Genomic DNA, 24,856 nt, shown 5'->3' with positions numbered 1-24,856 from the left:
ATCAGAAGTCTCCGCCCCCTGGAAGGTCCGGCCTCGGTACAGACACACAAGGTGGCACACGCGGGTTACAATGGCAGTTAGAGGTTCATGTTCCACATCTGTGGCTTCTTACATCACAATCAGTGTCAGTGTATAAATAGTTGGTGAGTGTGTTCGCTCTTACATGGAAGCACTGAGCAGGCTAGATACTGAGCCATGGGGAACAGAAAAGAACTGTCAAAAGTCCTGCGTAACAAGGTAATGGAACTTTATAAAGATGGAAAAGGACATAAAAAGATGTCCAAAGCCTTGAATATGCCGATCAGTTCTATTATATCACCTATTAAGAAGTGGAAAGTTCGGGGATCTCTTGATGCCAAGCCGAGGTCAGGTAGACCAAGAAAGATTTTATCCCAAACAATTCTTCTGGCAGTTGTGGCTCATGCCCTGAGCCCAGTCCATTACCACCAGGTGGTCGCAACATCTGTATCTAGTCACAGAGGGGACAGTCCCGCTGCCATGGGTGACCCCGGCTCAAATTCCCATAGTTCTGGGAACATTTACTCTGTACCCTCTGAGGGCGCTGGCATCTGGTGACCCTGTGATATTAGATCTACCGCCCCAGAGTCCTCAACTCCTTAAGAAGTCCTCTGCCTTGTAGTCAGGAGCCTCTACTGACTCGATGTGTACTCCCCTACGTATGAAGCATTGGGCCGCTATCTCCAAACTCGGGTCCTTCAGAGCTCCTGCAGCTGTAAGTGAGGTATTCCTCGATGTGGAATGGAAGCACCTGAAGAGGGCCTGAGCCTCACCTGAGAGTGGTGTGGATCTGTTTCCCTTTGAGGGAGAATTCTTCTTTATGGTTTATGGATCCTACCAGAGACCCACCTTCACACTGCGGGTGTAATAGAACAAGTGGAAGAGACATCTGAAACTTTACACCAGTTGTGATGGCTCATTAGGAACTTCCCAACTTTTTGTCCCACAAGGGTCTGATGTCCATACAGGTGTGCAGTGAATTCAGGTGGTGGGATGTTGATGTCACATCCAAAAAGCATCTGATTAGCTTGGCATTTGAGGGATGCCGTCTCTTCAGTCCTCCACTTCATACCATCATCAAGGATTTCACGGGAGTCCAAGGTATACACTGCCTCACGGTAATCTCCAAACAAAAGGAGTCCCACCTTACTCCAGTAGATGCTCCCAGACCCCCCTATCTGACTGTCAACCAGCATCGTATTCCTCAGAGAACTTCCCTCAGGACATTGTAAGGATGAATAAAGCCATCGGTCCATCCAGCTCATCCTGTGTGTGTTTACAGCAATACTTCCTATATCCCTGTATATTGTGTTCTCTAAGATGCCCATCTTAACCAACATACCAGGCCCAACACCAAACTCTACACTCTCCTCCTTCAACCCTGTTACCACCAAGGAAGTTACCGATCTCTTTTCTAAGGCCCACTTCGCCACTTGTCCCCTGGATCCTGTCCCCTCACGACTGTTGCAGCCTCATTCCTGCTCTATCCTAAATTCTCTAACCCACATCTTCAACCTCTCACTCTCCATGGGCACCTTTCCCTCCCCACTCAAACATGCACTGGTTACTCCCATCCTCAAAAATCCCTCGCTGGACCCCACCTGTTGAATAACGTAAGACCCATCTCCCTGCTCCCGTTTGCCTCCAAGCTTCTCGAGGGCCTTGTTCACAACCGTATGAACTGCTACCTCACCGACAACAGCCTTCTTGATCCCCGACAGTCTGGCTTCCGCCCACAACATTCCAGAGAAACTGCCCTACTAAACCTCACTAATGACCTACTAACTGCTAAAACCAATGACCACTACTCTATACTCATCCCAACCAACGGCCATTGTTCCATACTCATCCCAACCAACGGCCACTACTCCGTACTCACCCCAACCAACGGCCACTGCTCCGTACTCACCCCAACCAACGGCCACTGCTCCGTACTCACCCCAACCAACGGCCACTGCTCCGTACTCACCCCAACCAACGGCCACTGCTCCGTACTCACCCCAACCAACGGCCACTGCTCCGTACTCACCCCAACCAACGGCCACTACTCCGTACTCACCCCAACCAACGGCCACTACTCCGTACTCATCCAAACCGATGGCCATTGCTCCGTACTCATCCCAACCGACGACCATTGCTCCGTACTCATCCCAACCAACGGTCACTGCTCCGTACTCATCCCAACCAACGGCCACTGCTCCGTACTCATCCCAACCAACGGCCACTGCTCCGTACTCACCCCAACCAACGGCCACTGCTCCGTACTCACCCCAACCAACGGCCACTGCTCCGTACTCACCCCAACCAACGGCCACTGCTCCGTACTCACCCCAACCAACGGCCACTGCTCCGTACTCACCCCAACCAACGGCCACTACTCCGTACTCCTCCCAACCAACGGCCACTGCTCCGTACTCCTCCCAACCAACGGCCACTGCTCCGTACTCCTCCCAACCAACGGCCACTGCTCCGTACTCCTCCCAACCAACGGCCACTGCTCCGTACTCCTCCCAACCAACGGCCACTGCTCCGTACTCACCCCAACCAACGGCCACTGCTCCGTACTCACCCCAACCAACGGCCACTGCTCCGTACTCACCCCAACCAACGGCCACTGCTCCGTACTCACCCCAACCAACGGCCACTGCTCCGTACTCACCCCAACCAACGGCCACTGCTCCGTACTCACCCCAACCAACGGCCACTGCTCCGTACTCACCCCAACCAACGGCCACTGCTCCGTACTCACCCCAGCCAACGGCCACTGCTCCGAACTCACCCCAGCCAACGGCCACTGCTCCGTACTCCTCCCAACCAACGGCCACTGCTCCGTACTCCTCCCAACCAACGGCCACTGCTCCGTACTCCTCCCAACCAACGGCCACTGCTCCGTACTCCTCCCAACCAACGGCCACTGCTCCGTACTCCTCCCAACCAACGGCCACTGCTCCGTACTCATCCCAACCAACGGCCACTGCTCCGTACTCATCCCAACCAACGGCCACTGCTCCGAACTCATCCCAACCAACGGCCACTGCTCCGTACTCATCCCAACCAACGGCCACTGCTCCGTACTCATCCCAACCAACGGCCACTGCTCCGTACTCACCCCAACCAACGGCCACTGCTCCGTACTCACCCCAACCAACGGCCACTGCTCCGTACTCACCCCAACCAACGGCCACTGCTCCGTACTCACCCCAACCAACGGCCACTGCTCCGTACTCACCCCAAACAACGGCCACTGCTCCGTACTCACCCCAAACAACGGCCACTGCTCCGTACTCACCCCAAACAACGGCCACTGCTCCGTACTCACCCCAACCAACGGCCACTGCTCCGTACTCACCCCAACCAACGGCCACTGCTCCGTACTCACCCCAACCAACGGCCACTGCTCCGTACTCACCCCAACCAACGGCCACTGCTCCGTACTCACCCCAACCAACGGCCACTGCTCCGTACTCACCCCAACCAACGGCCACTGCTCCGTACTCACCCCAACCAACGGCCACTGCTCCGTACTCACCCCAACCAACGGCCACTGCTCCGTACTCATCCCAACCAACGGCCACTGCTCCGTACTCCTCCCAACCAACGGCCACTGCTCCGTACTCCTCCCAACCAACGGCCACTGCTCCGTACTCCTCCCAACCAACGGCCACTGCTCCGTACTCCTCCCAACCAACGGCCACTGCTCCGTACTCCTCCCAACCAACGGCCACTGCTCCGTACTCCTCCCAACCAACGGCCACTGCTCCGTACTCCTCCCAACCAACGGCCACTGCTCCGTACTCACCCCAACCAACGGCCACTGCTCCGTACTCACCCCAACCAACGGCCACTGCTCCGTACTCACCCCAACCAACGGCCACTGCTCCGTACTCACCCCAACCAACGGCCACTGCTCCGTACTCCTCCCAACCAACGGCCACTGCTCCGTACTCCTCCCAACCAACGGCCACTGCTCCGTACTCCTCCCAACCAACGGCCACTGCTCCGTACTCCTCCCAACCAACGGCCACTGCTCCGTACTCCTCCCAACCAACGGCCACTGCTCCGTACTCCTCCCAACCAACGGCCACTGCTCCGTACTCCTCCCAACCAACGGCCACTGCTCCGTACTCCTCCCAACCAACGGCCACTGCTCCGTACTCACCCCAACCAACGGCCACTGCTCCGTACTCACCCCAACCAACGGCCACTGCTCCGTACTCACCCCAACCAACGGCCACTGCTCCGTACTCACCCCAACCAACGGCCACTGCTCCGTACTCACCCCAACCAACGGCCACTGCTCCGTACTCACCCCAACCAACGGCCACTGCTCCGTACTCACCCCAACCAACGGCCACTGCTCCGTACTCATCCCAACCAACGGCCACTGCTCCGTACTCATCCCAACCAACGGCCACTGCTCCGTACTCATCCCAACCAACGGCCACTGCTCCGTACTCATCCCAACCAACGGCCACTGCTCCGTACTCATCCCAACCAACGGCCACTGCTCCGAACTCATCCCAACCAACGGCCACTACTCCGTACTCATCCCAACCAACGGCCACTACTCCGTACTCATCCCAACCAACGGCCACTGCTCCGTACTCATCCCAACCAACGGCCACTGCTCCGTACTCACCCCAACCAACGGCCACTGCTCCGTACTCACCCCAACCAACGGCCACTGCTCCGTACTCACCCCAACCAACGGCCACTGCTCCGTACTCACCCCAACCAACGGCCACTGCTCCGTACTCACCCCAAACAACGGCCACTGCTCCGTACTCACCCCAAACAACGGCCACTGCTCCGTACTCACCCCAAACAACGGCCACTGCTCCGTACTCACCCCAACCAACGGCCACTGCTCCGTACTCACCCCAACCAACGGCCACTGCTCCGTACTCCTCCCAACCAACGGCCACTGCTCCGTACTCATCCCAACCAACGGCCACTGCTCCGTACTCATCCCAACCAACGGCCACTGCTCCGAACTCATCCCAACCAACGGCCACTGCTCCGTACTCATCCCAACCAACGGCCACTGCTCCGTACTCATCCCAACCAACGGCCACTGCTCCGTACTCACCCCAACCAACGGCCACTGCTCCGTACTCACCCCAACCAACGGCCACTGCTCCGTACTCACCCCAACCAACGGCCACTGCTCCGTACTCACCCCAACCAACGGCCACTGCTCCGTACTCACCCCAAACAACGGCCACTGCTCCGTACTCACCCCAAACAACGGCCACTGCTCCGTACTCACCCCAAACAACGGCCACTGCTCCGTACTCACCCCAACCAACGGCCACTGCTCCGTACTCACCCCAACCAACGGCCACTGCTCCGTACTCACCCCAACCAACGGCCACTGCTCCGTACTCACCCCAACCAACGGCCACTGCTCCGTACTCACCCCAACCAACGGCCACTGCTCCGTACTCACCCCAACCAACGGCCACTGCTCCGTACTCACCCCAACCAACGGCCACTGCTCCGTACTCACCCCAACCAACGGCCACTGCTCCGTACTCATCCCAACCAACGGCCACTGCTCCGTACTCCTCCCAACCAACGGCCACTGCTCCGTACTCCTCCCAACCAACGGCCACTGCTCCGTACTCCTCCCAACCAACGGCCACTGCTCCGTACTCCTCCCAACCAACGGCCACTGCTCCGTACTCCTCCCAACCAACGGCCACTGCTCCGTACTCCTCCCAACCAACGGCCACTGCTCCGTACTCCTCCCAACCAACGGCCACTGCTCCGTACTCCTCCCAACCAACGGCCACTGCTCCGTACTCCTCCCAACCAACGGCCACTGCTCCGTACTCACCCCAACCAACGGCCACTGCTCCGTACTCACCCCAACCAACGGCCACTGCTCCGTACTCACCCCAACCAACGGCCACTGCTCCGTACTCACCCCAACCAACGGCCACTGCTCCGTACTCCTCCCAACCAACGGCCACTGCTCCGTACTCCTCCCAACCAACGGCCACTGCTCCGTACTCCTCCCAACCAACGGCCACTGCTCCGTACTCCTCCCAACCAACGGCCACTGCTCCGTACTCCTCCCAACCAACGGCCACTGCTCCGTACTCCTCCCAACCAACGGCCACTGCTCCGTACTCCTCCCAACCAACGGCCACTGCTCCGTACTCCTCCCAACCAACGGCCACTGCTCCGTACTCACCCCAACCAACGGCCACTGCTCCGTACTCACCCCAACCAACGGCCACTGCTCCGTACTCACCCCAACCAACGGCCACTGCTCCGTACTCACCCCAACCAACGGCCACTGCTCCGTACTCACCCCAACCAACGGCCACTGCTCCGTACTCACCCCAACCAACGGCCACTGCTCCGTACTCACCCCAACCAACGGCCACTGCTCCGTACTCATCCCAACCAACGGCCACTGCTCCGTACTCATCCCAACCAACGGCCACTGCTCCGTACTCATCCCAACCAACGGCCACTGCTCCGTACTCATCCCAACCAACGGCCACTGCTCCGTACTCATCCCAACCAACGGCCACTGCTCCGAACTCATCCCAACCAACGGCCACTACTCCGTACTCATCCCAACCAACGGCCACTACTCCGTACTCATCCCAACCAACGGCCACTACTCCGTACTCATCCCAACCAACGGCCACTACTCCGTACTCACCCCAACCAACGGCCACTACTCCGTACTCACCCCAACCAACGGCCACTACTCCGTACTCACCCCAACCAACGGCCACTACTCCGTACTCACCCCAACCAACGGCCACTACTCCGTACTCACCCCAACCAACGGCCACTACTCCGTACTCACCCCAACCAACGGCCACTACTCCGTACTCACCCCAACCAACGGCCACTACTCCGTACTCACCCCAACCAACGGCCACTACTCCGTACTCACCCCAACCAACGGCCACTACTCCGTACTCACCCCAACCAACGGCCACTACTCCGTACTCATCCCAAACAACGGCCACTACTCCGTACTCCTCCCAACCAACGGCCACTACTCCGTACTCACCCCAACCAACGGCCACTACTCCGTACTCACCCCAACCAACGGCCACTACTCCGTACTCATCCCAAACAACGGCCACTACTCCGTACTCATCCCAAACAACGGCCACTACTCCGTACTCATCCCAAACAACGGTCACTACTCCGTACTCATCCCAAACAACGGCCACTACTCCGTACTCCTCCCAACCAACGGCCACTACTCCGTACTCACCCCAACCAACGGCCACTACTCCGTACTCACCCCAAACAACGGCCACTACTCCGTACTCATCCCAAACAACGGCCACTACTCCGTACTCATCCCATCCAACGGTCACTACTCCGTACTCATCCCAACCAATGGCCATTACTCCGTACTCATACTCCTTGACCTTTCCACTGCCTTTGACACAGTCCACCACCCGCTCTTCAGTAAACTCCACTCCATCGGCCTCCATGACTCTGCTCTTTCCTGGTTCTCCTCTAACCTTTCTCAGCGCACTTTCAGTGTCACAACTCCTCCTCCCCTCCTCCTCCGCTTCCTCTTTCTGTTGGGGTACCCCAAGGTTCTGTTCTTGGGCCCCTCCTTTTCTCTCTCTATGCCTCCTCCCTGGGCCAACTGATAACCTCCCATGGCTTCCAATACCACCTCTATGCTGATGACACCCAGATCTATCTCTCCAGTCCCCAGCTCACCCCCTCGATCTCCTCACGTATCACAAATCTACTGAGCGACATATCAGCATGACAAAAAGGCAGTGAAAATAGGAACAATTGATATATGTCTATATATAACGTGATGGGAGCCCCACGGAGATATTATGTCTGTATATAACAACGTGATGGGAGCCCCACGGAGATATTATAAAGGTTCAATACAGATATATCCACAGACTGTAGTAGGTGCTCCGTGACTTGTGATGAGTTCCAGGATCTGGTCAGGTGATACACCCTAATGATGACGACATCTGGGTGTGGTCAGCGGCTGTGGTGTCATCAGGCTCACTAGTGGACACACAGGATGGAATCTCGCCCTCGGGGTCACACACCGCTCATCGACTCATCACACAGCCGAGGATACTGGCTCCACACTCCCAAAAGGGCTCCACCTTGTGAGGCTCGCAGTAAGCCAGGACAAAGAATGGTGAGAATAGTGTAGTTCCGTTTTTATTAAATTGTGTAACAAATCCAAAGTAAAAGAAATAAATCACATAAAGGTGAAATAAGTGGCCTTCCTGGTGGCCATGTACAGCTAGGCGTCAAAACTGGAGGCCTCCTCTGACGCGTTTCGTGTGAACAAGCACTTTGTCAAAGGGGTGAAGCCCCCAGAGGACACCAGATATATATAGTATAAATGGCGCATGCGCAGGGCGCGCTCGCCATTGCGTGCACCTCGCGGTGAGTAATGCGTGCGCCCCACGCTGGCCGCGTCACCAGCCATAACTCTAGAGGGATATGCGCACGAGCAGCACACGTCACCAGCCGCATCGATAGTCACGTCCCGCCGGAAGATGTGAGCGTTCGCGGCTACGTCATGGGCACACTGTACATGTGCATAGACTACCGCTAGTGGCTGATGACAGGAAATACCAGCAAAAGGTGTGAGCCTAATTTGACATGTTAGACAAGGGACAAAACAACTGTTCAATGCATCTAATTATTTGTAAACCGAAAGGAAGAAGTAATTTTATACATAGCTATGGACGGGCCGCCATTTTAACCACTTCCAGACCGGACACTTTCACCCCCTTCCTGACCAGGGCAATTTTCAGCTTTTAGCGCTATCACACTTTGAATGACAATTGCGCGGTCATGCAACACTGTACCCAAATGAATTTTTTACCATTTTTTTTAGATAGATAAAGCTTTATTTTGGTGGTATTTATTCACCACTGAGATTTGTATTTTTTTTGCTATGTAAATGAAATGTCCAAAAATTTTTTAAAAAAGTGTTTTTTTTATAAAATTTTGCAAATAAATAATATTTCATCATAAATCTTAGCCAAAATTTATTCCATTATCTTTTTAGTAAAAAAAAAAAAATCCAAATTAGTTTATAAGTAAAAATTATAATTTTTAAACATTTTTGTTTACATTTTTATTTTATTTTTTTATATTATTATTTTTTATTTTTTTTGTACATACTGTCACCCTAGCAGTACAGTGTCACCATGGTGACACTGTACTACTTGTGAGGGGTGATAAAGATTTTTTTTTTTTTTTTTTTACACTGATTGCTTTTACACCCATATAGCATGTAAAAGCAATCATTTCTCCTTCTCTCTGGCTGCATTCCTGCAGTCATTGAGAAATACAGTGAGCTGTGATTGGTCAGAGCTTGTCACATGGTACAAGGCTTTTGTGAATAGCCTTGTACCATGTGATCTCTGTGATCATTCACAGATTTCACACATAGTAAGCAATGATGTCAGAAGTGACATCTTGCTTACTACTTTGCATGTGATCACTGATTGGCCAATCAGTGATCACATGATCGGGACCTCGTACAGAGGTCCCGTCCGACGATCGGTGTTTCACTGTGTCCTGAGGACACAGCGGGCACCGGATCGCGGTGCTGCGCGCTCCCAGGGAGCGCGCACAAGCAGGGTGCGGGGAGGCCGTTTGTAGACGGCCACCCGACCCTGCAGTGCCACCGTCCGGCCGTTTATATACAATGGCCGGTCGGGAAGTGGTTAAAGAAGACCAGACAAGTAAATGCAAACTGAGTTAAGCGGTCTCCATTTTGTTGTAGTTTCTCATCGATGTACAGAGGCGCCACAACACCAAAGGTGCTCCAAAATGACATACCATTATTAAAAATAGGTAGATATTCATTCAAATTTGCATGATCAATTGTTTTGTCAATATACAATAAATAATAAAGTCTAAAATCAAAAATACATATAATGACCATAATCTGAGTAAAACATATGGTGTAAAAAATGACATAGGTATAAAACCTAGGAATATGGTAACATCAAAGAATGACCACATATGGCTAATGATGTAAAAGAAAGAAGTAAAAACAAAAACTAAAAGAGCTATTAAAAACTCACATCGTAAACCGGGAAGTAAAATTATAAAAACTGGCCATGTAAGGTATGGGTGATGAATAAAACAATAACCATCTAAAAAAGTAATATGAACCACAAAATGTATAAATCGAAATATGACATAAAAATATGAATAGAAAAATATAGAAAAATGAAAAGGATAAAAAAGAAATCAACTATTATTGATAAAACAATTGATGTCGGGGTCTATATTGAGGCCGTGAGGGGACAGGGGTTTCAATTCTACCATCCATTTTGTTTCAAGCTGTGAAATTGTTCTTCTTTTGTGGCCTCCTCTCCATCGCAGTTTAATGAGATCTATGGCAGTAAATCTGAGAGAAGGGTCCTTATGGTGACAGTCGCGGAAATGGTCCTTCTATCCTTTTTTTAATGTTGTAGTGTTCCCTTAGTCAGTCCCTCAGTGTCCTCGTGGTCCTCCCTACGTATTGTAACTTACAGGGGCATTCTAATAAACAGACCGTGTGCTGCTGCACGTAATCGGGGAATTAATTATCTTTTTCCCGTGACACTTGATTGAAAGTCTTTCATTTTATTTTTATGAAAACCATTACATTGGCACAGAACACGCTTGTTGCACGGATAGAACCCCTTCAGATTACACGCTGAAGACATATGTCAGCATGCGCCATTAATACTATATATATCTGGAAGAGAGCCGGGAAGCCGGGAGACAGGAGAGCGTTGTGACCACGTGGTCAAAGGAGTGCTGGGAAAGGAGGAAGCCGGCCGGCGTCCCGAGAGGAGTGGGACGGTCGGCTTCTCAGAGTACCCCCTGGCTGGATACCCGGACCGGAGAGAGGACGTGTGGCCTGGTATACCCAGGAACCACGGATACCCCTATGGGAGAAGATCTAGGGAAATAATTGAAGCAACCCTCTGGAATCCCCCCGGGGATCGCTCTGAGGATAGTTGTTTGATGTCAGCGGTCTGGAGCCGCACTGAAGAGAAGGAGGAGAGAGCTGGGTGAGTGGAAGCGGCTTGAAATAAATGAATGCTTTTTTCAAGTGTTTTCATGATGCGGTTTAACAGAGCAGAAGATGAAGGAGAGATGAGGGGATTCCCGGGGGCTTTGAAGGAGAGATGAGGGGATTCCCGGGGGCTTTGAAGGAGAGATGAGGGGATTCCCAGGGGCTTTGAAGGAGAGATGAGGGGATTCCCGGGGGCTTTGAAGGAGAGATGAGGGGATTCCCGGGGGCTTTGAAGGAGAGATGAGGGGATTCCCGGGGGCTTTGAAGGAGAGATGAGGGGATTCCCGGGGGCTTTGAAGGAGAGATGAGGGGATTCCCGGGGGCTTTGAAGGAGAGATGAGGGGATTCCCGGGGGCTTAGAAGGAGAGATGAGGGGATTCCCGGGGGCTTTGGAGGAGAGATGAGGGGATTCCCGGGGGCTTTGAAGGAGAGATGAGGGGATTCCCGGGGGCTTTGAAGGAGAGATGAGGGGATTCTCAGGGGCTTTGAAGGAGAGATGAGGGGATTCCCAGGGGCTTTGAAGGAGAGATGAGGGATTCTCAGGGGCTTTGAAGGAGAGATGAGGGGATTCCCGGGGGCTTTGAAGGAGAGATGAGGGGATTCCCGGGGGCTTTGAAGGAGAGATGAGGGGATTCCCGGGGGCTTTGAAGGAGAGATGAGGGGATTCCCGGGGGCTTTGAAGGAGAGATGAGGGGATTCTTGGGGCTTTGAAGGAGAGATGAGGGGATTCCCGGGGGCTTTGAAGGAGAGATGAGGGGATTCCCAGGGGCTTTGAAGGAGAGATGAGGGGATTCCCGGGGGCTTTGAAGGAGAGATGAGGGGATTCCCGGGGGCTTAGAAGGAGAGATGAGGGGATTCCCGGGGGCTTTGAAGGAGAGATGAGGGGATTCCAGGGGCTTTGAAGGAGAGATGAGGGGATTCCCAGGGGCTTTGAAGGAGAGATGAGGGGATTCCCGGGGGCTTTGAAGGAGAGATGAGGGGATTCCCGGGGGCTTTGAAGGAGAGATGAGGGGATTCCCGGGGCTTTGAAGGAGAGATGAGGGGATTCCCGGGGGCTTTGAAGGAGAGATGAGGGGATTCCCGGGGGCTTAGAAGGAGAGATGAGGGGATTCCCGGGGGCTTTGAAGGAGAGATGAGGGGATTCTCGGGGGCTTTGAAGGAGAGATGAGGGGATTCCCGGGGGCTTTGAAGGAGAGATGAGGGGATTCCCACGGGCTTTGAAGGAGAGATGAGGGGATTCCCGGGGGCTTTGAAGGAGAGATGAGGGGATTCCCGGGGGCTTTGAAGGAGAGATGAGGGGATTCCCGGGGGCTTTGAAGGAGAGATGAGGGGATTCCCGGGGGCTTTGAAGGAGAGATGAGGGGATTCCCGGGGGCTTTGAAGGAGAGATGAGGGGATTCCCGGGGGCTTTGAAGGAGAGATGAGGGGATTCCCGGGGGCTTTGAAGGAGAGATGAGGGGATTCCCGGGGGCTTTGAAGGAGAGATGAGGGGATTCCAGGGGCTTTGAAGGAGAGATGAGGGGATTCCCGGGGGCTTTGAAGGAGAGATGAGGGGATTCCCGGGGGCTTTGAAGGAGAGATGAGGGGATTCCCGGGGGCTTTGAAGGAGAGATGAGGGGATTCCCGGGGGCTTTGAAGGAGAGATGAGGGGATTCCCGGGGGCTTTGAAGGAGAGATGAGGGGATTCCCGGGGGCTTTGAAGGAGAGATGAGGGGATTCCCGGGGGCTTTGAAGGAGAGATGAGGGGATTCCCGGGGGCTTTGAAGGAGAGATGAGGGGATTCCCGGGGGCTTTGAAGGAGAGATGAGGGGATTCCCGGGGGCTTTGAAGGAGAGATGAGGGGATTCTCGGGGGCTTTGAAGGAGAGATGAGGGGATTCTCGGGGGCTTTGAAGGAGAGATGAGGGGATTCTCGGGGGCTTTGAAGGAGAGATGAGGGGATTCCCGGGGGCTTTGAAGGAGAGATGAGGGGATTCTCGGGGGCTTTGAAGGAGAGATGAGGGGATTCCCGGGGGCTTTGAAGGAGAGATGAGGGGATTCCAGGGGCTTTGAAGGAGAGATGAGGGATTCTCAGGGGCTTTGAAGGAGAGATGAGGGGATTCCCAGGGGCTTTGAAGGAGAGATGAGGGATTCTCAGGGGCTTTGAAGGAGAGATGAGGGGATTCCCGGGGGCTTTGAAGGAGAGATGAGGGGATTCCCGGGGGCTTTGAAGGAGAGATGAGGGGATTCCCGGGGGCTTTGAAGGAGAGATGAGGGGATTCCCGGGGGCTTTGAAGGAGAGATGAGGGGATTCTTGGGGCTTTGAAGGAGAGATGAGGGGATTCCCGGGGGCTTTGAAGGAGAGATGAGGGGATTCCCGGGGGCTTTGAAGGAGAGATGAGGGGATTCCCGGGGGCTTTGAAGGAGAGATGAGGGGATTCCCGGGGGCTTAGAAGGAGAGATGAGGGGATTCCCGGGGGCTTTGAAGGAGAGATGAGGGGATTCCAGGGGCTTTGAAGGAGAGATGAGGGGATTCCAGGGGCTTTGAAGGAGAGATGAGGGGATTCCCGGGGGCTTTGAAGGAGAGATGAGGGGATTCCCGGGGGCTTTGAAGGAGAGATGAGGGGATTCCTGGGGGCTTTGAAGGAGAGATGAGGGGATTCCCGGGGGCTTTGAAGGAGAGATGAGGGGATTCCCGGGGGCTTTGAAGGAGAGATGAGGGGATTCCCGGGGGCTTTGAAGGAGAGATGAGGGGATTCCCGGGGGCTTTGAAGGAGAGATGAGGGGATTCCCGGGGGCTTTGAAGGAGAGATGAGGGGATTCTCGGGGCTTTGAAGGAGAGATGAGGGGATTCCCGGGGCTTTGAAGGAGAGATGAGGGGATTCCCGGGGGCTTTGAAGGAGAGATGAGGGGATTCCCGGGGGCTTTAAAGGAGAGATGAGGGGATTCCCGGGGGCTTTGAAGGAGAGATGAGGGGATTCCCGGGGGCTTAGAAGGAGAGATGAGGGGATTCCCGGGGGCTTTGAAGGAGAGATGAGGGGATTCCAGGGGCTTTGAAGGAGAGATGAGGGGATTCCCAGGGGCTTTGAAGGAGAGATGAGGGGATTCCAGGGGCTTTGAAGGAGAGATGAGGGGATTCCAGGGGCTTTGAAGGAGAGATGAGGGGATTCCCAGGATCTTTGAAGGAGAGATGAGGGGATTCCCAGGGGCTTAGAAGGAGAGATGAGGGGATTCCCACGGGCTTTGAAGGAGAGATGAGGGGATTCCAGGGGCTTTGAAGGAGAGATGAGGGGATTCCCGGGGGCTTTGAAGGAGAGATGAGGGGATTCCCGGGGGCTTTGAAGGAGAGATGAGGGGATTCCCGGAGGCTTTGAAGGAGAGATGAGGGGATTCCCAGGATCTTTGAAGGAGAGATGAGGGGATTCCCAGGGGCTTAGAAGGAGAGATGAGGGGATTCCCACGGGCTTTGAAGGAGAGATGAGGGGATTCCCAGGGGCTTTGAAGGAGAGATGAGGGGATTCCCAGGATCTTTGAAGGAGAGATGAGGGGATTCCCAGGGGCTTAGAAGGAGAGATGAGGGGATTCCCGGGGGCTTTGAAGGAGAGATGAGGGGATTCCCGGGGGCTTTGAAGGAGAGATGAGGGGATTCCCGGGGGCTTTGAAGGAGAGATGAGGGGATTCTCGGGGCTTTGAAGGAGAGATGAGGGGATTCCCGGGGGCTTTGAAGGAGAGATGAGGGGATTCCCGGGGGCTTTGAAGGAGAGATGAGGGGATTCCCGGTGGCTTTGAAGGAGAGATGAGGGGATTCCAGGGGCTTAGAAGGAGAGATGAGGGGATTCCCAGGGGCTTTGAAGGAGAGATGAGGGGATTCTCGGGGCTTTGAAGGAGAGATGAGGGGATTCCCGGGGGCTTTGAAGGAGAGATGAGGGGATTCCCGGGGGCTTTGAAGGAGAGATGAGGGGATTCCCGGGGGCTTTGAAGGAGAGATGAGGGGATTCCCAGGGGCTTTGAAGGAGAGATGAGGGGATTCCCAGGGGCTTTGAAGGAGAGATGAGGGGATTCCCGGGGGCTTTGAAGGAGAGATGAGGGGATTCCCGGGGGCTTTGAAGGAGAGATGAGGGGATTCTCGGGGGCTTTGAAGGAGAGATGAAGGGATTCCCGGGGGCTTTGAAGGAGAGATGAGGGGATTCCCGGGGGCTTTGAAGGAGAGATGAGGGGATTCTCGGGGGCTTTGAAGGAGAGATGAAGGGATTCCCGGGGGCTTTGAAGGAGAGATGAGGGGATTCTCGGGGGCTTTGAAGGAGAGATGAGGGGATTCTCGGGGGCTTTGAAGGAGAGATGAGGGGATTCCCGGGGGCTTTGAAGGAGAGATGAGGGGATTCCCGGGGGCTTTGAAGGAGAGATGAGGGGATTCTCGGGGGCTTTGAAGGAGAGATGAGGGGATTCCCGGGGGCTTTGAAGGAGAGATGAGGGGATTCCCGGGGGCTTTGAAGGAGAGATGAGGGGATTCTCGGGGCTTTGAAGGAGAGATGAGGGGATTCCCAGGGGCTTTGAAGGAGAGATGAGGGGATTCCCGGGGGCTTTGAAGGAGAGATGAGGGGATTCCCGGGGGCTTTAAAGGAGAGATGAGGGGATTCCCGGGGGCTTTGAAGGAGAGATGAGGGGATTCCCGGGGGCTTAGAAGGAGAGATGAGGGGATTCCCGGGGGCTTTGAAGGAGAGATGAGGGGATTCCAGGGGCTTTGAAGGAGAGATGAGGGGATTCCCAGGGGCTTTGAAGGAGAGATGAGGGGATTCCAGGGGCTTTGAAGGAGAGATGAGGGGATTCCCAGGATCTTTGAAGGAGAGATGAGGGGATTCCCAGGGGCTTAGAAGGAGAGATGAGGGGATTCCCACGGGCTTTGAAGGAGAGATGAGGGGATTCCAGGGGCTTTGAAGGAGAGATGAGGGGATTCCCGGGGGCTTTGAAGGAGAGATGAGGGGATTCCCGGGGGCTTTGAAGGAGAGATGAGGGGATTCCCGGGGGCTTTGAAGGAGAGATGAGGGGATTCCCAGGATCTTTGAAGGAGAGATGAGGGGATTCCCAGGGGCTTAGAAGGAGAGATGAGGGGATTCCCACGGGCTTTGAAGGAGAGATGAGGGGATTCCCAGGGGCTTTGAAGGAGAGATGAGGGGATTCCCAGGATCTTTGAAGGAGAGATGAGGGGATTCCCAGGGGCTTAGAAGGAGAGATGAGGGGATTCCCGGGGGCTTTGAAGGAGAGATGAGGGGATTCCCGGGGGCTTTGAAGGAGAGATGAGGGGATTCCCGGGGGCTTTGAAGGAGAGATGAGGGGATTCTCGGGGGCTTTGAAGGAGAGATGAGGGGATTCCCGGGGGCTTTGAAGGAGAGATGAGGGGATTCCCGGGGGCTTTGAAGGAGAGATGAGGGGATTCCCGGTGGCTTTGAAGGAGAGATGAGGGGATTCCAGGGGCTTAGAAGGAGAGATGAGGGGATTCCCAGGGGCTTTGAAGGAGAGATGAGGGGATTCTCGGGGCTTTGAAGGAGAGATGAGGGGATTCCCGGGGGCTTTGAAGGAGAGATGAGGGGATTCCCGGGGGCTTTGAAGGAGAGATGAGGGGATTCCCGGGGGCTTTGAAGGAGAGATGAGGGGATTCCCACGGGCTTTGAAGGAGAGATGAGGGGATTCCCAGGGGCTTTGAAGGAGAGATGAGGGGATTCCCGGGGGCTTTGAAGGAGAGATGAGGGGATTCCCGGGGGCTTTGAAGGAGAGATGAGGGGATTCTCGGGGGCTTTGAAGGAGAGATGAGGGGATTCTCGGGGGCTTTGAAGGAGAGATGAAGGGATTCCCGGGGGCTTTGAAGGAGAGATGAGGGGATTCTCAGGGGCTTTGAAGGAGAGATGAGGGGACTCTCGGGGCTTTGAAGGAGAGATGAGGGGATTCCCGGGGGCTTTGAAGGAGAGATGAGGGGATTCCCGGGGGCTTTGAAGGAGAGATGAGGGGATTCCCGGGGGCTTTGAAGGAGAGATGAGGGGATTCCCAGGGGCTTTGAAGGAGAGATGAGGGGATTCCCAGGGGCTTTGAAGGAGAGATGAGGGGATTCCCGGGGGCTTTGAAGGAGAGATGAGGGGATTCCCGGGGGCTTTGAAGGAGAGATGAGGGGATTCTCGGGGGCTTTGAAGGAGAGATGAAGGGATTCCCGGGGGCTTTGAAGGAGAGATGAGGGGATTCCCGGGGGCTTTGAAGGAGAGATGAGGGGATTCTCGGGGGCTTTGAAGGAGAGATGAAGGGATTCCCGGGGGCTTTGAAGGAGAGATGAGGGGATTCTCAGGGGCTTTGAAGGAGAGATGAGGGGATTCTCGGGGGCTTTGAAGGAGAGATGAGGGGATTCCCGGGGGCTTTGAAGGAGAGATGAGGGGATTCCCGGGGGCTTTGAAGGAGAGATGAGGGGATTCCCGGGGGCTTTGAAGGAGAGATGAGGGGATTCCCGGGGGCTTTGAAGGAGAGATGAGGGGATTCTCGGGGGCTTTGAAGGAGAGATGAGGGGATTCCCGGGGGCTTTGAAGGAGAGATGAGGGGATTCCCGGGGGCTTTGAAGGAGAGATGAGGGGATTCCCGGGGGCTTTGAAGGAGAGATGAGGGGATTCCCGGGGGCTTTGAAGGAGAGATGAGGGGATTCCCGGGGGCTTTGAAGGAGAGATGAGGGGATTCCCGGGGGCTTTGAAGGAGAGATGAGGGGATTCCCGGGGGCTTTGAAGGAGAGATGAGGGGATTCCCGGGGGCTTTGAAGGAGAGATGAGGGGATTCTCGGGGGCTTTGAAGGAGAGATGAGGGGATTCTCGGGGGCTTTGAAGGAGAGATGAGGGGATTCTCGGGGGCTTTGAAGGAGAGATGAGGGGATTCCCGGGGGCTTTGAAGGAGAGATGAGGGGATTCTCGGGGGCTTTGAAGGAGAGATGAGGGGATTCCCGGGGGCTTTGAAGGAGAGATGAGGGGATTCTCGGGGGCTTTGAAGGAGAGATGAGGGGATTCTTGGGGCTTTGAAGGAGAGATGAGGGGATTCCCAGGGGCTTTGAAGGAGAGATGAGGGGATTCCCAGGGGCTTTGAAGGAGAGATGAGGGGATTCCCGGGGGCTTTGAAGGAGAGATGAGGGGATTCTCGGGGGCTTTGAAGGAGAGATGAGGGGATTCCCGGGGGCTTTGAAGGAGAGATGAGGGGATTCTCGGGGGCTTTGAAGGAGAGATGAGGGGATTCTCGGGGGCTTTGAAGGAGAGATGAGGGGATTCTCGGGGGCTTTGAAGGAGAGATGAGGGGATTCCCAGGGGCTTTGAAGGAGAGATGAGGGGATTCTCGGGGGCTTTGAAGGAGAGATGAGGGGATTCCCAGGGGCTTTGAAGGAGAGATGAGGGGATTCTCGGGGGCTTTGAAGGAGAGATGAGGGGATTCTTGGGGCTTTGAAGGAGAGATGAGGGGATTCCCAGGGGCTTTGAAGGAGAGATGAGGGGATTCCCAGGGGCTTTGAAGGAGAGATGAGGGGATTCCCAGGGGCTTTGAAGGAGAGATGAGGGGATTCCCGGGGGCTTTGAAGGAGAGATGAGGGGATTCCCGGGGGCTTTGAAGGAGAGATGAGGGGATTCCCGGGGGCTTTGAAGGAGAGATGAGGGGATTCCCAGGGGCTTTGAAGGAGAGATGAGGGGATTCTCGGGGGCTTTGAAGGAGAGATGAGGGGATTCCCGGGGGCTTTGAAGGAGAGATGAGGGGATTCCCGGGGGCTTTGAAGGAGAGATGAGGGGATTCTCGGGGGCTTTGAAGGAGAGATGAGGGGATTCCCGGGGGCTTTGAAGGAGAGATGAGGGGATTCTCGGGGGCTTTGAAGGAGAGATGAGGGGATTCCCGGGGGCTTTGAAGGAGAGATGAGGGGATTCCCGGGGGCTTTGAAGGAGAGATGAGGGGATTCCCGGGGGCTTTGAAGGAGAGATGAGGGGATTCCCGGGGGCTTTGAAGGAGAGATGAGGGGATTCCCGGGGGCTTTGAAGGAGAGATGAGGGGATTCCAGGGGCTTTGAAGGAGAGATGAGGGGATTCCCGGGGGCTTTGAAGGAGAGATGAGGGGATTCCCGGGGGCTTTGAAGGAGAGATGAGGGGATTCCCGGGGGCTTTGAAGGAGAGATGAGGGGATTCCCGGGGGCTTTGAAGGAGAGATGAGGGGATTCCCGGGGGCTTTGAAGGAGAGATGAGGGGATTCCCGGGGGCTTTGAAGGAGAGATGAGGGGATTCCCGGGGGCTTTGAAGGAGAGATGAGGGGATTCCCGGGGGCTTTGAAGGAGAGATGAGGGGATTCCCGGGGGCTTTGAAGGAGAGATGAGGGGATTCCCGGGGGCTTTGAAGGAGAGATGAGGGGATTCCCGGGGGCTTTGAAGGAGAGATGAGGGGATTCTCGGGGGCTTTGAAGGAGAGATGAGGGGATTCTCGGGGGCTTTGAAGGAGAGATGAGGGGATTCTCGGGGGCTTTGAAGGAGAGATGAGGGGATTCCCGGGGGCTTTGAAGGAGAGATGAGGGGATTCTCGGGGGCTTTGAAGGAGAGATGAGGGGATTCCCGGGGGCTTTGAAGGAGAGATGAGGGGATTCCAGGGGCTTTGAAGGAGAGATGAGGGATTCTCAGGGGCTTTGAAGGAGAGATGAGGGGATTCCCAGGGGCTTTGAAGGAGAGATGAGGGATTCTCAGGGGCTTTGAAGGAGAGATGAGGGGATTCCCGGGGGCTTTGAAGGAGAGATGAGGGGATTCCCGGGGGCTTTGAAGGAGAGATGAGGGGATTCCCGGGGGCTTTGAAGGAGAGATGAGGGGATTCCCGGGGGCTTTGAAGGAGAGATGAGGGGATTCCCGGGGGCTTTGAAGGAGAGATGAGGGGATTCCCGGGGGCTTTGAAGGAGAGATGAGGGGATTCCCGGGGGCTTTGAAGGAGAGATGAGGGGATTCCCGGGGGCTTAGAAGGAGAGATGAGGGGATTCCCGGGGGCTTTGAAGGAGAGATGAGGGGATTCCAGGGGCTTTGAAGGAGAGATGAGGGGATTCCAGGGGCTTTGAAGGAGAGATGAGGGGATTCCCGGGGGCTTTGAAGGAGAGATGAGGGGATTCCCGGGGGCTTTGAAGGAGAGATGAGGGGATTCCTGGGGGCTTTGAAGGAGAGATGAGGGGATTCCCGGGGGCTTTGAAGGAGAGATGAGGGGATTCCCGGGGGCTTTGAAGGAGAGATGAGGGGATTCCCGGGGGCTTTGAAGGAGAGATGAGGGGATTCCCGGGGGCTTTGAAGGAGAGATGAGGGGATTCCCGGGGGCTTTGAAGGAGAGATGAGGGGATTCTCGGGGCTTTGAAGGAGAGATGAGGGGATTCCCAGGGGCTTTGAAGGAGAGATGAGGGGATTCCCGGGGGCTTTGAAGGAGAGATGAGGGGATTCCCGGGGGCTTTAAAGGAGAGATGAGGGGATTCCCGGGGGCTTTGAAGGAGAGATGAGGGGATTCCCGGGGGCTTAGAAGGAGAGATGAGGGGATTCCCGGGGGCTTTGAAGGAGAGATGAGGGGATTCCAGGGGCTTTGAAGGAGAGATGAGGGGATTCCCAGGGGCTTTGAAGGAGAGATGAGGGGATTCCAGGGGCTTTGAAGGAGAGATGAGGGGATTCCCAGGATCTTTGAAGGAGAGATGAGGGGATTCCCAGGGGCTTAGAAGGAGAGATGAGGGGATTCCCACGGGCTTTGAAGGAGAGATGAGGGGATTCCAGGGGCTTTGAAGGAGAGATGAGGGGATTCCCGGGGGCTTTGAAGGAGAGATGAGGGGATTCCCGGGGGCTTTGAAGGAGAGATGAGGGGATTCCCGGAGGCTTTGAAGGAGAGATGAGGGGATTCCCAGGATCTTTGAAGGAGAGATGAGGGGATTCCCAGGGGCTTAGAAGGAGAGATGAGGGGATTCCCACGGGCTTTGAAGGAGAGATGAGGGGATTCCCAGGGGCTTTGAAGGAGAGATGAGGGGATTCCCAGGATCTTTGAAGGAGAGATGAGGGGATTCCCAGGGGCTTAGAAGGAGAGATGAGGGGATTCCCGGGGGCTTTGAAGGAGAGATGAGGGGATTCCCGGGGGCTTTGAAGGAGAGATGAGGGGATTCTCGGGGCTTTGAAGGAGAGATGAGGGGATTCCCGGGGGCTTTGAAGGAGAGATGAGGGGATTCCCGGGGGCTTTGAAGGAGAGATGAGGGGATTCCCGGTGGCTTTGAAGGAGAGATGAGGGGATTCCAGGGGCTTAGAAGGAGAGATGAGGGGATTCCCAGGGGCTTTGAAGGAGAGATGAGGGGATTCTCGGGGCTTTGAAGGAGAGATGAGGGGATTCCCGGGGGCTTTGAAGGAGAGATGAGGGGATTCCCGGGGGCTTTGAAGGAGAGATGAGGGGATTCCCGGGGGCTTTGAAGGAGAGATGAGGGGATTCCCAGGGGCTTTGAAGGAGAGATGAGGGGATTCCCAGGGGCTTTGAAGGAGAGATGAGGGGATTCCCGGGGGCTTTGAAGGAGAGATGAGGGGATTCCCGGGGGCTTTGAAGGAGAGATGAGGGGATTCTCGGGGGCTTTGAAGGAGAGATGAAGGGATTCCCGGGGGCTTTGAAGGAGAGATGAGGGGATTCCCGGGGGCTTTGAAGGAGAGATGAGGGGATTCTCGGGGGCTTTGAAGGAGAGATGAAGGGATTCCCGGGGGCTTTGAAGGAGAGATGAGGGGATTCTCGGGGGCTTTGAAGGAGAGATGAGGGGATTCTCGGGGGCTTTGAAGGAGAGATGAGGGGATTCCCGGGGGCTTTGAAGGAGAGATGAGGGGATTCCCGGGGGCTTTGAAGGAGAGATGAGGGGATTCTCGGGGGCTTTGAAGGAGAGATGAGGGGATTCCCGGGGGCTTTGAAGGAGAGATGAGGGGATTCTCGGGGGCTTTGAAGGAGAGATGAGGGGATTCCCGGGGGCTTTGAAGGAGAGATGAGGGGATTCCCGGGGGCTTTGAAGGAGAGATGAGGGGATTCCCGGGGGCTTTGAAGGAGAGATGAGGGGATTCCCGGGGGCTTTGAAGGAGAGATGAGGGGATTCTCGGGGGCTTTGAAGGAGAGATGAAGGGATTCCCGGGGGCTTTGAAGGAGAGATGAGGGGATTCCCGGGGGCTTTGAAGGAGAGATGAGGGGATTCTCGGGGGCTTTGAAGGAGAGATGAAGGGATTCCCGGGGGCTTTGAAGGAGAGATGAGGGGATTCTCGGGGGCTTTGAAGGAGAGATGAGGGGATTCTCGGGGGCTTTGAAGGAGAGATGAGGGGATTCCCGGGGGCTTTGAAGGAGAGATGAGGGGATTCCCGGGGGCTTTGAAGGAGAGATGAGGGGATTCTCGGGGGCTTTGAAGGAGAGATGAGGGGATTCCCGGGGGCTTTGAAGGAGAGATGAGGGGATTCTCGGGGGCTTTGAAGGAGAGATGAGGGGATTCCCGGGGGCTTTGAAGGAGAGATGAGGGGATTCCCGGGGGCTTTGAAGGAGAGATGAGGGGATTCCCGGGGGCTTTGAAGGAGAGATGAGGGGATTCCCCGGGGCTTTGAAGGAGAGATGAGGGGATTCTCGGGGGCTTTGAAGGAGAGATGAGGGGATTCTCGGGGGCTTTGAAGGAGAGATGAGGGGATTCCCGGGGGCTTTGAAGGAGAGATGAGGGGATTCCCGGGGGCTTTGAAGGAGAGATGAGGGGATTCTCAGGGGCTTTGAAGGAGAGATGAGGGGATTCCCGGGGGCTTTGAAGGAGAGATGAGGGGATTCCAGGGGCTTTGAAGGAGAGATGAGGGATTCTCAGGGGCTTTGAAGGAGAGATGAGGGGATTCCCAGGGGCTTTGAAGGAGAGATGAGGGATTCTCAGGGGCTTTGAAGGAGAGATGAGGGGATTCCCGGGGGCTTTGAAGGAGAGATGAGGGGATTCTTGGGGCTTTGAAGGAGAGATGAGGGGATTCCCGGGGGCTTTGAAGGAGAGATGAGGGGATTCCCGGGGGCTTTGAAGGAGAGATGAGGGGATTCCCGGGGGCTTTGAAGGAGAGATGAGGGGATTCCCGGGGGCTTAGAAGGAGAGATGAGGGGATTCCCGGGGGCTTTGAAGGAGAGATGAGGGGATTCCAGGGGCTTTGAAGGAGAGATGAGGGGATTCCAGGGGCTTTGAAGGAGAGATGAGGGGATTCCCGGGGGCTTTGAAGGAGAGATGAGGGGATTCCCGGGGGCTTTGAAGGAGAGATGAGGGGATTCCCGGGGGCTTTGAAGGAGAGATGAGGGGATTCCCGGGGGCTTTGAAGGAGAGATGAGGGGATTCCCGGGGGCTTTGAAGGAGAGATGAGGGGATTCCCGGGGGCTTTGAAGGAGAGATGAGGGGATTCCCGGGGGCTTTGAAGGAGAGATGAGGGGATTCCCGGGGGCTTTGAAGGAGAGATGAGGGGATTCTCGGGGCTTTGAAGGAGAGATGAGGGGATTCCCAGGGGCTTTGAAGGAGAGATGAGGGGATTCCCGGGGGCTTTGAAGGAGAGATGAGGGGATTCCCGGGGGCTTTAAAGGAGAGATGAGGGGATTCCCGGGGGCTTTGAAGGAGAGATGAGGGGATTCCCGGGGGCTTAGAAGGAGAGATGAGGGGATTCCCGGGGGCTTTGAAGGAGAGATGAGGGGATTCCAGGGGCTTTGAAGGAGAGATGAGGGGATTCCCAGGGGCTTTGAAGGAGAGATGAGGGGATTCCAGGGGCTTTGAAGGAGAGATGAGGGGATTCCCAGGATCTTTGAAGGAGAGATGAGGGGATTCCCAGGGGCTTAGAAGGAGAGATGAGGGGATTCCCACGGGCTTTGAAGGAGAGATGAGGGGATTCCAGGGGCTTTGAAGGAGAGATGAGGGGATTCCCGGGGGCTTTGAAGGAGAGATGAGGGGATTCCCGGGGGCTTTGAAGGAGAGATGAGGGGATTCCCGGGGGCTTTGAAGGAGAGATGAGGGGATTCCCAGGATCTTTGAAGGAGAGATGAGGGGATTCCCAGGGGCTTAGAAGGAGAGATGAGGGGATTCCCACGGGCTTTGAAGGAGAGATGAGGGGATTCCCAGGGGCTTTGAAGGAGAGATGAGGGGATTCCCAGGATCTTTGAAGGAGAGATGAGGGGATTCCCAGGGGCTTAGAAGGAGAGATGAGGGGATTCCCGGGGGCTTTGAAGGAGAGATGAGGGGATTCCCGGGGGCTTTGAAGGAGAGATGAGGGGATTCCCGGGGGCTTTGAAGGAGAGATGAGGGGATTCTCGGGGGCTTTGAAGGAGAGATGAGGGGATTCCCGGGGGCTTTGAAGGAGAGATGAGGGGATTCCCGGGGGCTTTGAAGGAGAGATGAGGGGATTCCCGGTGGCTTTGAAGGAGAGATGAGGGGATTCCAGGGGCTTAGAAGGAGAGATGAGGGGATTCCCAGGGGCTTTGAAGGAGAGATGAGGGGATTCTCGGGGCTTTGAAGGAGAGATGAGGGGATTCCCGGGGGCTTTGAAGGAGAGATGAGGGGATTCCCGGGGGCTTTGAAGGAGAGATGAGGGGATTCCCGGGGGCTTTGAAGGAGAGATGAGGGGATTCCCACGGGCTTTGAAGGAGAGATGAGGGGATTCCCAGGGGCTTTGAAGGAGAGATGAGGGGATTCCCGGGGGCTTTGAAGGAGAGATGAGGGGATTCCCGGGGGCTTTGAAGGAGAGATGAGGGGATTCTCGGGGGCTTTGAAGGAGAGATGAGGGGATTCTCGGGGGCTTTGA

The 24,856-nt window shown here is 55.6% G+C and overlaps 1 protein-coding gene across 1 annotated transcript in view; it reads right to left on the bottom strand.

Moving 5' to 3' along the window:
• LRRC41 (leucine rich repeat containing 41) overlaps positions 1-24,856 on the bottom strand; it is a gene marked incomplete at its 5' end in the record, with an annotated part of 43,018 nt that overhangs the window by 4,340 nt on the left and 13,822 nt on the right. The gene's annotated exons all lie outside the window — the stretch shown is intronic.

Source organism: Staurois parvus, unplaced genomic scaffold (assembly GCF_062004578.1).
Source record: "Staurois parvus isolate SC_StPar_1 unplaced genomic scaffold, SC_StPar_1.0 ptg001863l, whole genome shotgun sequence".
Classification (NCBI taxonomy): domain Eukaryota; kingdom Metazoa; phylum Chordata; class Amphibia; order Anura; family Ranidae; genus Staurois; species Staurois parvus.
This window is presented reverse-complemented; position numbering and strand designations above follow the sequence as displayed.